General features: G+C 44.7%; 1 protein-coding gene and 1 long non-coding RNA gene across 9 annotated transcripts in view; one reads left to right on the top strand and one right to left on the bottom strand.

Moving 5' to 3' along the window:
* ACSL4 (acyl-CoA synthetase long chain family member 4) overlaps positions 1-16,858 on the top strand; it is a 65,447-nt gene that overhangs the window by 12,963 nt on the left and 35,626 nt on the right. The window lies entirely within an intron of this gene.
* LOC142020312 (uncharacterized) overlaps positions 8,975-16,858 on the bottom strand; it is a 73,563-nt gene continuing 65,679 nt past the window's right edge. For all 5 annotated transcript variants that reach the window (XR_012647350.1, XR_012647352.1, XR_012647349.1 and 2 more), the window contains one exon: positions 8,975-9,235. This is a non-coding gene — a long non-coding RNA (uncharacterized LOC142020312). The remainder of the gene's footprint in view (positions 9,236-16,858) is intronic.

Here is a 16,858-nt window from a genome sequence, read left to right as displayed (position 1 = left end):
TATGTAAGCTGTAAAGCATAGGGGAAAAGGTTTCTTGGTGGCTCCTCACCAATCTGGGGGGGAGCTAACAGCATCATAGGAGGGGAAAAGGCCAGCACAGCCTGCCAGCTGGGCGGAGGGGGGAGATGCAGAGCCCACCAGCCATGTTGTGCAGAAGGACAGCCCTTAGAAACTTAAATGGCCAGGGAGCAGTGCAAAAAACACTAATCAAAATTCCCATGCTGCTTCTAGATTGCAAGAAGAGGCATCAGCCTCCTAAGAAGAGACTGGAAAAAAATATTTGTGCTCATTCTGTGAGAACACAGGGCTGAAAGATTTGTCAGAATGCTGTGTGGTGCCATGATACCCAATTACTTACTGGTTGCCTGGCATGACAAGGTGTCCTATTGTGGAAGCCACAATAATACAGGCCCCCCCCCCCCCCCCGAAACCTCATCAAAAATAAGAATATGTGGCTGAGACCTTTGTGGAAATTTCCAAAAAGGATAAGCGCTCCATCCCCAGAAATATTAACAAGCTGTTTTAAGGGGCATAGATCCATGATGCCTGAACTGCAACCTCCTTGTAGCAGTTTTTTTAAAATTCTCCTTAGAGGTAGAGCTATACCCCATCCCAGCTGCAACCCTGTTGTGGCATTTTTTTTAAACTCACCAGAAGAGCATTCTGCACCATGCTGGACACTGGTGCTTTAGGTGTTTAGGAGGAGGAGACTGGCTCAGTCGAGGTTGATGTCCTCCGGGCTGGCAGGATCAGCTGCATTAGGTACCTGCTGACAACTGTCAGTGGCATCCTCTTCATTGGTTTCCACCTCCTGCTGCCCTTCTCTGCTCCCACCAGAGTCCTGAGGGTGGTCTCCTTGAAGAGTCCTTGTTAGCTTTGGAAACCGTGGTTGGGGGGCCCCCCTCAAGTATGGCGGCCAGCTTTTTGTAGCATGGACACATCTTGGGAGATGATCCAGATCATCTGTCTGCTTCTCAGGCTTCATGATAGCTCTGCTGGAGCTCCTTTACTTTTATCTGGCATTTCTGCACATCCTGGGAGTAACTTTTTGAACATCCCTCCCCAAATCTTTTCATACATGTCCGATATTGCTTGCTGATGCTCATTTAGAGAAATACCATTGTAAAATGGAGCTGAGTGCCTTTAAATCAACTTTCTGCTGTAGTGTAGACATAACCTTAATCTTGCAATTGCTGGTATTCATAATGGTTACATTTCAATCAGCAACTTCTGTCTGAGTATGGAGGAAGATTCAAGAACAGATCCTAGAACATGGTTGAGGTGAAAACTTCCCCAACCATACTGCTTTTTCCTAAGTCAGCTGCAGATTCATATGGACATTTAATGTCAGACCCTCCTAATTGCTCCTGTTCTAGTATATTGTGTGCTTGCACCCATTTCTCATAGGCTCACTTCCAAACTTTGCCACCTCTGGTGGCCATCAAATATCCTTTCAAGTTACCTAAAAGGGTGTTACAAAGAAGGAAGAAATTCTTGTCCTTAACCCCGGATAGGACAAGAAGCAGTGGGCTTAAATTGCAGCAAAGGAGATTTAGGTTGGGACACTAGGAAAAACTTCCTAACTGTCAGTTGTTAAGCACTGGAATAAATTGTCTAGGGAGGTTGTGGAATCTTGATCATTGGAAATACTTAAGAGCAAGTTAGATCAACATTTGTCAGGGTGATATAGATGGTTCTTGGTGTTGCTGTGAGTACAGGAGATGGGACTTGATGACCTCTCAATGTCTGTTCCAGATAGAGTATTGTAGAATTCCAGTCCCTGCACCAAATTAGTGATTTGTGCTATAGTGAAAGTGAAAAGCAGAGAGCCAGTGCTTGGAGTTTCAATCTAAAAGGGTACATCGCCAGGACATCCTACTCCTGAAATGACACGACGACATAGTCACCCTTTAGTACTCTGACCCTACTGACAGCACTTGTATTTCTTGGAACTGAATGTAAGCTGTTCCTCAGTTTCCCTAGTTGCAACATAACACAAGGATCTACATTTGGGGGGCTTAAAATGGCTTTCTTGGTGCTTACCCAGGAGTGAGTCACCATGTTACACGCTGTCTCTAGTGAGAGTCTTGCTTCTGATAGCTAGGAGTTAGCTCCATGACATCACCAGCCTTACAGCCAGTTAAGCACCCTCCTCTGGACAATGGCAACTCAGTACTTGTGCTAAAACAGGCTATGTTTGAGAGTAAAGGTTCCTCCTAGAAAGGACTGCAATACAAAGCAGAATAATAAAATGCAAATAAGGGCTTACATTTATTAATAGTTAGCTAGGAAAACTAATAAAACAAGTTCTCTCTAGCCCCCAAAGATCAGTTTGTTACAGAGATGGCTGGCTTCCCAGGTACTGAAATCTAGTTTTTCATGGACATCTACCCCGCCCCTCCACCTCAAAGATGTTTCTTCAGTGATTGGATCCAGGCTTTGAATTACACTGCCTTGTAATGTACTGGATCAATTTTTCAGAATGCCTTGTCTGTTAGGTTCCTTTTTGATAATTTTCTACTAACTTCTCTGTGGTGCATTACATTTTGTAATTAGAGATTATGGCTCCCTCTGACTTGACCATTACCTAGATGTATGTATGATTCCATGGTTACTGATTTGAGCTTGAAAACCACAAGGCATAGTTTTAAACATAGCTGTAATTAAAGAATAATGTAACTAACCACTACTCATAATTGTAAGTTTTCCATGGAGACATCATGTGCTAATGCTGTGAAAGAGGTGAATTTAGTGTAATGATGTACCAGCTCTGAGGGAGAAGGGTAAAAGATGAGTCATTTCATTGTCATATGGATGGCTGATATCTGAAGGCAGGAAGTCAAAAATGCAAATGCAGTGCTGATGGCTTCCTTGATTAGTGTGTGTTAATATGTAAAAGGATAAATGTATGAAAAATGGTGACAGTATCCCCCCCCCCAGTGGTAAATTGAATGCTGGATAGACAATTGGATAGTTCAGACAATCAGTATCTTGTTTAACTCTGGCCAACCCTTTCATTTCATTCCACTCTGACTTTAAGCTTGCCATTAATGCACTAGCCAGCTTGTACTAGCTGCAAAACAATGGCTCAAAAAATTGAGCTCTTAAGCAGAAAAAAGTTTGCATCATAATTTGTCGAGATACTTGATGGAGATGTTGCTATAACACACAGGCTCTGTCTACACTACAAAGAAATTTTGAAAGGGGGAACATCAAAAATCAAAATAAGGGATTTTGAAATAGCACGGCTACACACACAATGGATCGCTGTACTGATTGCTATTTCGAAAACACCCTCCATTTTTCAAAAGAGCGTCCACCCAGGAAAACAGGCTATTTCAAAATAAGCAGCTGGGAAACATCACGCACGGGGTCACATGGCTGACAAGCCCTTCCGGGTCATACAGCCAGCAGCGCCCTTAAGGGGCCTCTCCCAAACACATCCACCCTGCACACACAGCCCAGCAGAGCAGTCCACAGCACTGTGTGGACTGTGCACCCCGAACCAAAAGGAGAATGGAGCAGCAGTAGCAGCTGGCACTCACCGGGACCCAGGCAGTCATTGCCATCCTGGGCGTGTTGGATGCCCTGGAGCCCACCTTCCCACCCACTCCATGTCCTGCAGGCCCTGCCAAGGGGGCAACTACCCCTCCCCATCCCCCACAGCACCTCTGGAGCCACCCCAGCAGTGGGGACTGGGGGGAGAGGCTGGTCCTGGGCCAGTGGGATGACAAAAGGTGGCTCGCCAACTTTAGAATGATGAGGCACACATTCATGGAGCTGTCAGGGGCGCTCAACTGCCCTGCAGCACATGGACACCCACATGTGGCCTACGCTCCCAGTTGAAGCATGTGGGGGTTGCCCTGTGGAAGCTGACCACCCCAGACAGCTATCGGTCAGTGTGGCACCAGTTCAGGGTGGGCAAGGCTACTGTGGGGGCCATCCTCCTGGAGGTAAGTCAGACAAGGGCCCCACACCCTTCCCAGGAAGGGGTGGGGGGCCCCTGCTGCACAAGCCCACGTGTCAGTGCCTCCCTACAGGTGGTCCAGGCCATCAACCACCACCACCTCCTGCAGAGGGTCATCCGCTTCATCAACTTGGACCACGCCATGGCAGGATTCACAGTCCACAGATTCCCGAACTGCTTCGGCATGCTCGATGGCACGCACGTTGCTATCTGTGCCCCAGGCCATGGTGCGGGATGCTATATAAACCTCAAGGGGCACCACTTGGTGGTGCTCTAAGCGCTCAGATCCCTGGGGCTGGTTTACTGACATCTACATTGGCTGGTCTGGTCGAGCCCATGATGTGTGGGTATTCTGCAGCTCCTGGCTGGGGCGGCGCATGGAGGAGGGCACCTGCATTCCTGCCAGGGAGCTCGCTGGGGGGAGGGACGCAACAATGCCACCCTGTATAGTGGCTGATGGGGCGTACCCCTTAAAGCAGTGGCTGGGCCCCTACCCTGGGCACACCACTGCCAGCCAGGGTGTGTTTAATGCCTGCTTGAAGCAGGCCTGCAATGCTGTAGAGTGGGCCTTTGGATGCCTCGAAGGGCATTTCCCATGCCTCAATGCATGGCTGGATGTGAGCCTGCGCAATGTCCCTGGGGTGGTTGTGACCTGTTGCACGCTGCACAGTGTGGTGGAGGGCAAGCAGGAGTGCTACATGCTCAGGTGGGCTGGGGACAGCAACCCTGGCTATGAGCAGCTGTCCACAGCCCCATGCTGCCAGGCACAACGTGAAGGGGTTAGGGTGCGGGAAGCCCTCTGGGAGGCCTTCGAACAGGAGCCACGCTGACCTCCACCTGGCACATGGCTCACACTCACCCTGCAGCATGGGTCCCCCCCACACCCACAGGGGATGGTGGGGTGCACAAAAAGGCTTATTAACTGGGGACTAACGATATGTAAATAAATGGCTGTTAAATAATGGTGTGGGGTCTTCCTATTGGGGCTAAATATGGAGGGAATGGGGAGAACTACATACGGTGGGTCAGGGGCCACAGGCATGGGTGGGCCTAGTCCCCCAGAGGGCTGGAGGGGCAAGATCCCCTGTGGCCCCTGGTGCGGGGGCTGGAAGGAGGGGGAGGTAGGGTCGTTCAGGGGCTGAAGAACGGGGCTGGGGAGGCCAGGGAGGGGATTCCCCTCCTGGCTGGCACTGGTGACCAGCCAGTTGCCAGGGCAAGATGGAATGAGGGTGGGTGGGATGAGGGCAATGTGTCTGGGGGCAGCAGTGGGGGTGGGTACAGGGGCAGGTGGGGGGGGCCAGCCATGGGAGGGCTGTGACTGCCTCCTCCAGGCCCTGTTATCCTGTTCCATGAGCAGCCACTCCTGGAGCACGGCGGTCTGCTCCCAGATGGCTGTGATGTAGGCCTCCGCTGCCTCCTGGTGGTTGTAGTGCCGCCAGCATTGGGCCATCCGGCTCTGGGCAGGCAGCACCCGGGGCAATGGGGAGGAGGGCTCTCCGTCTCTGTCTGATGGTGGCACGGGTGTGGTCCAGCCCTCAGAGGATGATGCTGTGGAGATGCAAGGGGAGGGTGGCCACCCATCAGTGCTGTTGCCTGGGACCAGGGTCTCCACCCACGCCACCCCTGAGGTGGTGCCTCCCCTGCTAACCCTGCTTGGGGCTCCCGTGTGCCTGCTGGGACCTTGTCTGTGGGGCAGTTGCTCGCTGCGGCCTGGCCCCTGCATCGCTCCCCAGTTGGGCAGGCTAGGGTGCTGTCCATGGGTACAGGTGCTGGATGGTACAAGGCCACCCAATCCACCTGTCACCTACCTGGACCTCCAGAGAACAGGTGCAGGGACACTGGCCTTGAGGGCACCTGACTGGAGGTCCCAGAGCTGACTGTGATGAGTAATGGGGGCCCCCCTCGTCCGAGTTGTTCCCGGTCCCCACAGGTGTGGTCCAGCTAGAGGGTCCCGGCTGCTCCAGCAGGTCTGTCTCCCAGTTGGCATCTGAGTCACCTGTGTCCACCTGCACCGACGGCTCTGCGATGTCCTTCGGGCCGAGAAGCTGTTGCAGTGCGCGGTAGTGTGGGCACCTCAGGTTGGCTGCAGGGATCCTTGGCCTGGCTGTAGGCCTGCCTGAGCTCCTTAACTTTGGAGTGGACCTGAGCAGCCGTGTGCTTAGGGTGTCGCCGCTTCTGCAGCCCCAGGGACAGCTGTTCAAAGGTAGCTGCGTTGTGGGGCTTCCCTGTGCTGTGGAGCAGCACCTCCTCCTCTGCCCAGAGGCTGAGGAGGTCTTTTACCTTTGCCTCCATCCAGGACGGGCCCCTCCTTCTCTGGCCCTGGCTTTCCTCCAGTGACCCCTCAGGTGGGGAAGAGGGGCCTCCTGGGGTGCCCCAGAGTGCAGAGGGCTCGCCATCCCATTGATGGGCTGTGTGGCACAGCCGTCTGGCTGCTGGAGCATGTGTAGGGCTGAGCTCATGCTTCTCGAGCCCTAGGCGCGCACTCAGCTTCCTGCATGGGATTTCCAGAGCCTTGCGGCTTTAAGGGGCTGACCCAGGGACCATAGAGCCCTGCCAGGGCTTGCTAGTGCGTCTCCCAAGCTCTGTGGAGCCGCTGCCGTGGCGGACCCGCAGTTTTGAAATTGCATGCCGTGGAGCATCTACACATGCCCTATTTTGAAAGGGGCTGCTCTTCCCAATCCCGGCTAGGAAGAGCAATTTCGAAATTCAGACCTGTTTTCGCCAAAAACAATTTCAAAAGAGGCTGTTGAGTGTGCAGACACTCCCCACCCTCTTTTGAAATTGGGGCCACTTTCTAAATTAATCTCAAAAGAGAGTGCTAGTGTAGATGCACCCATACACTCATGAATGTAAATGGATAGCACAGAGTGGATTAATTTATCCAGAATCTCTGTGATGGGGGCCCCAAGGGATCCAACTCAGGCTATTCTATTAGGGCCAAACTGCAAAGAATTAAATCTGCTTCCTAGAACTGGTGGCTATTTCATTACTTAATATTTACCAAGTCAGCCCAAAACAGCTTCCATAATACCTTAGGCTGGGTCTACATGAGCCCCTTCCTTTCGAAAGGGGCATGTTATTGAGCGGGTTTGAAAGATGCTAATGAGGCACTACAATGAATACACAGCACCTCATTAGCATAATGGCAGCTGTAGCAATTGAAAAGTGCGGCTTTTCAAATTGCATGCTGCCTGTGGAGGTGGGATCTTCCAAAAGGACCCCCTCCCCAGTTTTCGAAAGCCCTTCTTCCTATCTGGTGTTAGGGTCCTTTCAGAAGCTCCCATCGGAAGGGGTGGCGTGCGGCTTTTCAAATCGCACTTTTGAATCGGTGCTGCTGCTGTTATGCTAATGAGATGCTGCATATTCATTGTAGTGCCTCATTAGCATCTTTCAAACCCACTCATTAACATGCCCCTTTTGAAAGGACAGGGCTCACGTAGACACAGGGTTATTATTTATCCAGAAGGGAGCAATATCGTTAACTTAAAGCAATCCATCATTCGTCATTGACCCCGATATCCAAGTCATAGTTCTTCAAAGGATGGGATGCATTACCTCCCAGGTTAAAGATTATTTCAGCTCTTACCCCAAATACACATTTTAGCCAATTTTTATCAGCCAAACTAAAATTTGTTTGAGAGTACTGGTTAAAATGGGTGGGCAATAAGTGACCCCCAGGCTAGATACAGACCACTTATTGCCCACCATTAGTTTAAAAGACAAACATACTTCTATGAGTACATTTCTGAGGTCAGATCCGTAACAGGGATGGTGAGCTTTTGTAGTTGCAAAGAGTTCTTATGGAATTAGTCCAGATATTATAATCCAATGTTTCAGAGTAGATAAAAACAGGCTTGGAGGCTGCAAATCTTGCAACTCAGATCTTCCCTGATGAAGCTTCAGCAGATGGAAGATGAAGATAAAAAGGATCAGATCCTAAGGCTCATCATATGATTTTTAAATATCCTTTTGACCATTCAGTCATGGGTGAAATTGTACACTATATATTTTGCTGTTTAGTCTGGCCTATCATTTTGATTATCTGTATGATCCACCCCCTCTGCCAGAGAATTGGCAACACTGATAATTTTTCTTCTTCCCTCTAGGAAGTTTGTTGTGACCCATTGACTGGTGTTAACTATTTTTAAGTCTCTACTTATACTTGTGCAGTTGAATGGTGTTGAAACAGACTAAATCTTTTTCTCCTATCTTTTTCTCCCTTAGAGTATAGCTACGTTAGAATTGCTACAGCAGTGTAAGTGCAGAACTGCAATCTTTGTAGTGTAGCGCTAGCCAAGAGCAGAAAGATAAAGATGTTAGTCTTTTTTTTTTTTTTTTTTTCCAAATGGGATTTAGTTTCACAATGTGCTCTCATAATAGAGACTTTTTGACGATTACTTTGTGATAACATCCTTATGGATGGTGGGGGAGGGAACACTTAGTGTTATCTCACAATAACCGTCTGTCCAAGAGGTTGTATTATACTACTATCATATTCCAGGATGCAGTCCAGACCAGTTTCGTCACCACTTGCCCTGGAGGTACTTCACAATGCTTTGTGTTACAGCTCATAAGCTGGACTGCTCACAATTAGCCAAACAGAATGTAAGTCCTATCCTGAGTCACTGTGTGTAATGGTATCCTGCTTTAATAAGTTCTTGATCCCCAGTAGCTTGTCAACAACACACCAACTGTACTCTGATTTCCAGCAGCCTTGTATAGTTGAGAAGTGGTATGAATTTAGAAGTCCTTTTTTCACATTACCATTTTGGAAAGCTTCTGCTTTGAGCTTGTTATACAGTAACATGAAGCATACCAAAAATGAGTGGTTGCACAGACTAATGTACACATAGTGTAGCTTTCATTCTTCCTTTCCTGTAACTGGCAGTAAAAATAGACATGACTACACACACAAAGCAAGGTCACATTTGAGGTTGAAGTAATACTGCATAGTTGGAAGTAAGGATCTACTGGCAAAAGTACACCAAGAAACACAGATACTCAAGCTAGGTTTACATTGGATTTATTTTGTGCATGTAAGAAACGTTGATTTCTGGGGTCAGAGTCAACCCTGGAACTCCTGACAAGCAGCAGTAAGGAAAGTCGATGGGGGAAATGCTCCTGTTGACCACCTGTGTAGACATCCATTGTAGCTGACTGCTGGTAAGTCAATTTTAGCTATGCAGTTGGTGTAGCTAAAACTGCATGTCAGCAGTCAATTACTATGACTAGTATAGACATAGCCTCAAAAGCTTCCAGTGAAGATGCCTACATAAGGAAATTGAAAGAAAAGAAATGTCTTACTTGATTAGTTCAAACTTTTTAAAAAGAAGGCATAATTTTGGTGGGTGTGCAGAAGGAGGCATATTTTCTCTCGAGAAACCTGTGTTAAGGTGTAAATTTCCCTTGGCATATCTTATATGCCCCCTTTCTATGCACAAATAGCTCAGGGTTTGTTGTTGTTTTTTTCGGTGGGGGGAGGTCTGATTTATTTCCCCTGCCTTTTACTTCTCAGCCTTGTTTTGATGGGGGTGCGGGTGGGAGTGAGGGGCAGGGAGCAAGTGTTTGAATATGAGGTAGCGTTCTTCTGTGAGGTTAGGCAAGGAACGTGGCTGCTCAAGCTGTATGAAGAGTATCTGACTGGCAGCTTGACACAAGGGAAGGTTGGAAAGGCAATTGTAGGGTGAAAAGAAAATTGTACTTGTGACACATTACTTTTTTGGGTTTTTGTCTGTTTCTTCCCTTTACATTGTAAGCTCTTAGGAGCGGGTAGTCTTCAGTAGATATATAATTCCTAACCCAAAGTGGATCCCAACCCTGATTTTGGGTCTTTAAATGCTACTGGAATACAAAAAATAAATAGCACAAGTTGAATCTCTCTAGTCCAGCACACTCACTCCTCCAGCAACATCTGTAATCTGACATGATTTTAGTTAGCCGGATGACTGCTTATCATGGATGCAGCCAAGTTTCCTGTGGTTCTGTAAAGTTTGTTTAGAGCTCTGTGCTGTGCTGTTATTTTAGCTGTAATTTACCTCTAAATGTCTTCTGAGAGCCAGTAACCAGTGGATATGTTGGTGATGCTGCTAGACCGTATTGACCTCCCATGAGATGGCAACTTTTTTCATTCTGCATGAGTCAGGTCCTGAGGGTGCTAGACTAGAGTGATTCAGCTTGTACTGCCATTTCTGTTGTGGGGCAGTGTGGTGTTGTGCATTTTATCTCATTTTCTATGAAAGGATGCAGTTTTTTTCTTGATATCCCACTTTGAGACTTTCATGAGTCAGTGCACTTCAGGAGGATGAACAGATGAGTAGGATATACATGGAAGTCATGAACCACTATTTTAAGAACCCTGGGATCATGTAGTGGAACAATGTTTGTGGGTGCTGAGTCCACTCCCTGCAACAGTTTACTTCCTTGATATTGTTTATAGACTTTCCTATAGCAGTCATCCTTGAAGTGTCTGGATGCCTTGTGAACATTAATGAATTTGTATTTATTCGGTGTATAGTATCAGTCTTCACCTCAGATACATAAAAGTTGAGCTTTGCTATAGAAGGCCAAATTGTATACCAATTCTTTTGAATATGGGTTGGGGAAAAGGAGTTAAAAGGGAGATTTTCTTTACAACTTCAGTAGGATTCTACAGGATTAAAGGCGAGGCAGGTAGCTCTGTTAGCAAAGTGGGACCTATTAATTTAGTTTCCTTTCTTACCAGAAAAAAAAGAACTTGTGTAGAGAAGATTAAATTTTTTGTAACCTGCAGTTAGGCCAATATTGTCGAGGATGGAAACAGGACCTGTGGAAGTCTTGGAATGTCATGGACTTCATGACCTCAGACAAACTCACTGCTGAAATTATATATGGGTTAGCCTTAATATATTTTTATTGAATTCATATTTTTTTGAAAAAAAGATCATGATTAACAAACTGGGGGGAAAATTTAAACTCTTCTTTGAAAAAATGTTTTTAATCCTGCACTGTATCTAGTAAGGGATTTTTTTTTTTAATTTATACTATATGAACTAACCTTGATACACACAATTCTGTGCTGCACCTGAAATTCATTGATAAATGTCAGGTTATCTTTACATTTCCTTTACTTTGTGTGCTATGTGATATTTATCTAAAAGTGTGCAGAAATCTTTCAGAGACCAGTTTTCAATTTTGTTCTTGAATACTTACTGGAAAATGTTTTTAAGTTGAATAACTATTGGCAGAGTCAGTTCTTACATAACACTGACATAACTTATGAACATAGAATCATTTCCTTTTGATTTTCCTCTTAATCTCCATCGCCCAGAAAGGATTGTAATAAGACTTAAAACTTTCCCAATTTTTATGTCGGCGCTTTTTTTTTTTTAAACTGTAAGAACTTGGAAAGAAATTTGAGTAGTTATACTGAATTCATTTTCCTATCTGTTAACCCAGTTGCTTCTTTCCAGCACAGAAGTGTTTTGGTATTTTTAACTTCTTCCCCTGAGTGTTTGTGTCAAACCAAATAAGTAACCTATACATCATGTGATGTACTGTGTTACGTCTTCATAATGTATAAAACTGGATTTTCACTGACTTTTTTTTAAATGAATATTTACCATGGTCTCTAAAGTGCATAGATTTGTCTGAATGATAGAGAAATTCCAGAAACATTTTTGGTTATTCAATATTTGGCTTTTATGTGGGTGGAAGGCTTCAGTGCCTCCTTCTGAAAGGATTGAAATCCGGCCTCTTTTGAAGTCAGTGAATTTTGCCTGGGGTTGTGGGCAGGAGACAGGACACACCAGACAACAGGATTTCACTGTAAATTTTCATTTGTTAACTTTTTTATGTATTTTCCAAATTGATCTCTTTACAAAAGAAAATATTTTTCCCTCTTTCAGCTCATGCTCCATGTCCTCACCAAAAAGATTTAGTATTGTATATTTACTAGTCCCATTTATTCACTACAAACGGAAATGTTTGTAGATATGGCTGCTTTATTTCAAACATTTTTTTATTCATGCTGCCTTACAACAAAAGCAGACATGGGCAAGTCTTTTGAAATAGCCAAGGTAACCACAATTTACCCGATTCACATACTTCTGAATGTTGTCCTTCTGAGTGTACTAACAAAAACCTCTTGCTAGTGGAAATAACTGTTAAATTGATGCTTCCTTCTAATTTAAATTGCACAGGCTCAAATTTCTGGGCAAAGACCCTTAAGGTTTTAGAACAGGTGTTTGCACTCTGCCTCAGGAAGGTTGCTAAAATTTGACCTTTTGATCTTTATGTACTGTCTGAGTGCTGGTGATACTTACTTTTTTAAAGTCACTAATAGTCCTACTTACAACACCTTCATTAGTAAATAAAGATGCAGACCTTTACTGTTAGCTGGTCTTTTGTTGATCCACAGGCAGCACGGCTTTGAGCAAGCTCCTGGCTGCATGTGGAAGGATGGGAGTGACTGAGCTCCTACTTCACGTGCAGATGAAAATTAGCTCACATGCCACACTTGGCACCCATGCTAGGGGTTGCTGACCCCTGTTTTAGAATTTCAAAATGTAATTTTAATTACAAACCTTTTGAGTCAATACTATTCCTCTGATCTAACCATTGAAATCTCAGCTTATACATTTCACATTTCAAGAATAATTTTTTGCCAGCTTCTAGTTCTATATCCTGTGACCCCTTTTTCTTCCATTTTTAGCAGTCAGCTTAATCTTTGCAAAAACCAAGAGCAATTATTGGAAAAATTAAGTCTCTTGCCTGCTGTGTTTTCCTCCAAGTGTGTGCCATTTAAAAAATTAGAGTAAATTGAGGGCCTCTTTGATATCCCAGAGTGGATGCCCTACTTTAGGTTTTATTCAAAGGATTTAGTTCGGTGGTGTCCAAAACCAATTGATGCGATTGTCTCATTTCGTCCCCCGCTGCCTGAGCCCCAGAGAGCTGAGCCACCCAAGCCCCTCACCACCCAACCATTCCTGCAGCTGGAGTGAGCCGCAGGAGTTGCTGCTACCACCGAGCTTGTTCCACTAAGTGGTGGGGGCGCACGCACAGAGGCAGAGGGCGCTCCATGTGTGCAGCTCTAAGGAGCAGCATTTGTCACATATGTGGCAAATGCAATCGCTTATACAATATTTTTCCTAAGCATTTGGACAATTGAACTATAAAAGTTCTGTAACATGTTGCCAATAATATAAAGTTTGCTGTTGGTTTATGAGTGAGGACTTTGTATGTACTGTAAAAATTCCTCTGAAAACGAACAACCTCTTGTCTTGACAACTAGCTTATTGGTGAATGAGCTTTGAATCAAAATTGAAAAAATGAACTTCAGGAACAGTGGGGCAAACTGAAAATGTAGCTATCAGAGGGCAACAGACAACAGCTGTGGTCGTTTGGATTGGGGTATGCAAAGTGGGGTTTGCAGTGTGATCAGCCACTGCTGCCAGCAGCACATCCACTTCCAGGAGAGTACTTCTCACTTCCAGGGTTTGGATTACATTAGACAAGTTGGGGAGGGCCCTGCTAATTGTAGGGATGAAAAGTGGATGCCAACTTAAAGTTTGCTTACTCCAATTTAGATCAGTACTGAAAACATAGGCCCTGCCTCAAGAAGCTGTACTATCTTGTCTCCAGAAGAAATACTTTGTAGGCAAAAGGCGTTTGAAGTTAAAACTTACACTTTACGATCCATCATTTTTTTTTTCCTAAACTGATGTGCAGTAGCATAGCACTAAGTTTTTTTTTCCTCTGTGTTCTAGGATTACAAAATAGCTTCGTTTTCAAAAGACAAAGATTTTTACACCCCAAGATACAATGTGAACTGTGTCATAGTTGGTAATCCTGGCTTGGTGTGAGAATGTCCTTGATGACACAAGACTTCATTTGTTGTCCTCCTCTTCTCCCTCCCTTCTGGTCCTCCCCCCCCCCCCACCTCCAAAAAAAAAAAAAAAATTACACATGGAAAATTAGTGAAGGCCAAATCTTAGATCTGAACACCATGGCTCATCTTGTAGCCAAAAGAAAACAATATCTAGGCATTTATCTGGTCTGAAATGTGTTTGTGTATATTATGTGTAAATATGTACTGTGAAATAAAAGGTTTAAATGGCAAGGGTTTGGGATGCTCCTACACATTGAACTTCTCTAATGTGGTACCCTCAAGTCCTGACCAGTGCAAAATGAGAGAATTTGCTGGACTATGGGAGGTCAATATTGTATAGCAGCATTACCAACACTTCTACTGCTTGCTTGGCTTTTAAGATCATTTAGGGGTAATTTATACCTAAACAACAGCACAGAACATGGAGAACCAGGACTGGTGGCTGTAAACAAACTTTGTGGGACCACATGAAACTTGGCTGCACCCATAGGTGGTGATCCAGTTAATTAAAATTATGCTGGATTACGGATGTTGGCAGATGAGAGAGAGCCAAAGTGGAGAGGTTCAGCCTCTGTTGCTGATGAGTAGAAAAGCTTTATTTATACACATCATTCCATAAATACCAATAAAACCTTTTTATCGCAATATATTTTTGTACTTGCCTCATGTTTCAAGGAAAGCTGTTACAGGAGCTCTGTGGTTTTTTTAGAAGTATTGAGACTTTTTCCATTAGCCTGTAAAAACTGGCATTTTAGTTACGATGGTAGGTATACATTGTAAATACTACAGGTGCACTGCTGCAGTGCACCTAGTGAACATGTTCTCTCATTGGCATAATTACTCAACCTACCAGGCAGAAGCTCTGTTAGCAGGCTTTCACATCGGTGAGTGATTGTAAGTTCAATTTACCTTATGAATTTAACTACAGGTCAGCAGAGAAGACGCTTATAACTAATGTAGTTAGAGCACTGTAAATTTAACTAGTATGGAAGAGTCTCACCAAACTTTGAAGTCAAAACTTAAGTTTTAAAAAAAACCCACTGATTTAAGGACTAAATCTTAGCCATACTTGGCTTTCTACAAAAAATAACTTTGCTTGGGGGAATAGAATGAAGTGAAAAACATATACCTCATTTGGGCTGAAGAAGGAATTTTTATTATCGTTATACATTGGAGGCAAGAATTCATGCAGTACTTAGTGGCAACCCAGGCTATCCCAACTTAATTCTCCTCTAAGAAAAGAGTATTGTGCCTCTGGTTATCCGCAGTGTTCAGTTTGTGCTAGGGCTGAGTCCCGGCACCTGTAGGATTGGCAGTTCATAGCCTGGCGCTTCCGGGCTTGCTGTGCTGGTTATGAAAGTTAAATTGCTTCAGCCCTGGCACATACCTGTTTGGACTCAGGCATTTCTTTCATTTACAAATTAAATACTGATTACCTCATGTCTGTTTTCCTGGACGTAACTTTTTCTGAGCTTTTTCTGTCTGAGCTTCTCAAATTACAGGAAATGTCCGGGCATTTTGCAGAGCAGACTAGTTGCAGTTCAGAAAGGGCCCTGATTTGGGCCACCTCCTGTGTATCCACAGCTACCAGATCCTGCTCTCTGGCCCCACGTTCCAACTCCAGGGAGGCATTCCTGCAGCCAGGTACTGACTGATGGCTGTTGCTGCATCCTAGGCTTGCACTAGCTGACTTGCCACTCTGACAGGGAGTGACACTTGTCCCCTTCCCTCCAGTGAGTACCCTGCTGCCCCTTTCAACTTGCACTCCCTTTAATAGTGTCTTCTTTTTGGGAACATGATGTATGGTAACTTTAATTCTTCCCAGCATTGGTGGCAGGGCTGCTTGGTGGGCCAAAGGATTGGAGGAAGGTATGTTCTTTCTCCAGGAGCTGGGTGAGCCATCCCTTCTAGGTGAAGAATGCAGTGCTGAAACCATTTATTAGGCCTAGAAGCAGGTGGATGTCTGGTTTGCTGCAGCTGCTCTGAGGTTACCAGGGGAGGAGGAAGGGAGGTGGTGGTTTTGGTGCTGCTTTGTTTGCAGCATCATGGAGCATGTTCTTAGTTACGCTTGTTTGGTTATTAGTTTGACATGCTGCCAATACAGGTAAGAGAAAAGATGATTCATTCTGACATCTTAAAATTATGCTAACTTGACTGGCGTTGCCTGGGAAAAAGAAAAGACCTTTGTCTACCTTAAAATGCTCTTCTATATCAGATTTCAGAGGCCTGTTTCAAACCACAGGGGTGTTGTAGTTTCTTCAAGCCTCTTAAATGTTGTTCATCAAAACCTATAGTTTATAAAGTAATTTGTGTATAACACCAAAGTAGAATTTGGCAACTCCCTCCCGTGACCTCTCCAGTCACTTTGTAATAAGCATCTGCTAGTTTTTATACATAACTTTTAAGACAATCAGGAATTTAATGCATAATTTCCTCTGTGAAAATTAAACTCCTTTTGTACAAATACATCTGAATCAATCCAGTATGGTTTGTTACAGATGGTTTTTCCAGTATGTCATTCCATCTTGGTAACTATTCAAAATGTTCTTTTTGTCTCTCCTAGTCCAGTGCTGCTTAATAATGTGCCATAAAGGACTTGTGGCAATGCTTTCTGCAGTCTTTTTCCTTAATTTATTCTGTGAAACCGTTTATAGGGTTTCCTCCTTTTTTAGTGGCAGATAGACTTCACTCCTGGATCCTTTTCCCATCTCACAATATCAGTTCAGTCATAAACTTCAGGGTGAGGAGGAAGTTTTTTTACTTTCAACATGGTTTTGTTTGTTTTTTGGTGGGAGGATTCAGAATTAGTTATGGTGGGATCCAGTTAACTCCCATTAAAATGCTGCTTAGCTCCTGCTACTAGTTTTCATTTAAACTGCGATCATCCAAAAATATACTAATTTAAAAAATTGTATTTTAAAAAAAAAAAAAACCTAGTCGACCTCACACTTCAACGCCAGAATTAACATTCAGTTATCCTAACAACTTATGTATAGTAACAGAGGTAGCTGTGTCAGTCTGTGTCT

The sequence above is a fragment of the Carettochelys insculpta genome, chromosome 13, assembly GCF_033958435.1.
Source record: "Carettochelys insculpta isolate YL-2023 chromosome 13, ASM3395843v1, whole genome shotgun sequence".
Classification (NCBI taxonomy): Eukaryota; Metazoa; Chordata; order Testudines; family Carettochelyidae; genus Carettochelys; species Carettochelys insculpta.
The sequence above is the reverse complement of the archived record's forward strand: the minus strand, read 5'-3'. Positions and strand labels throughout refer to the sequence as shown.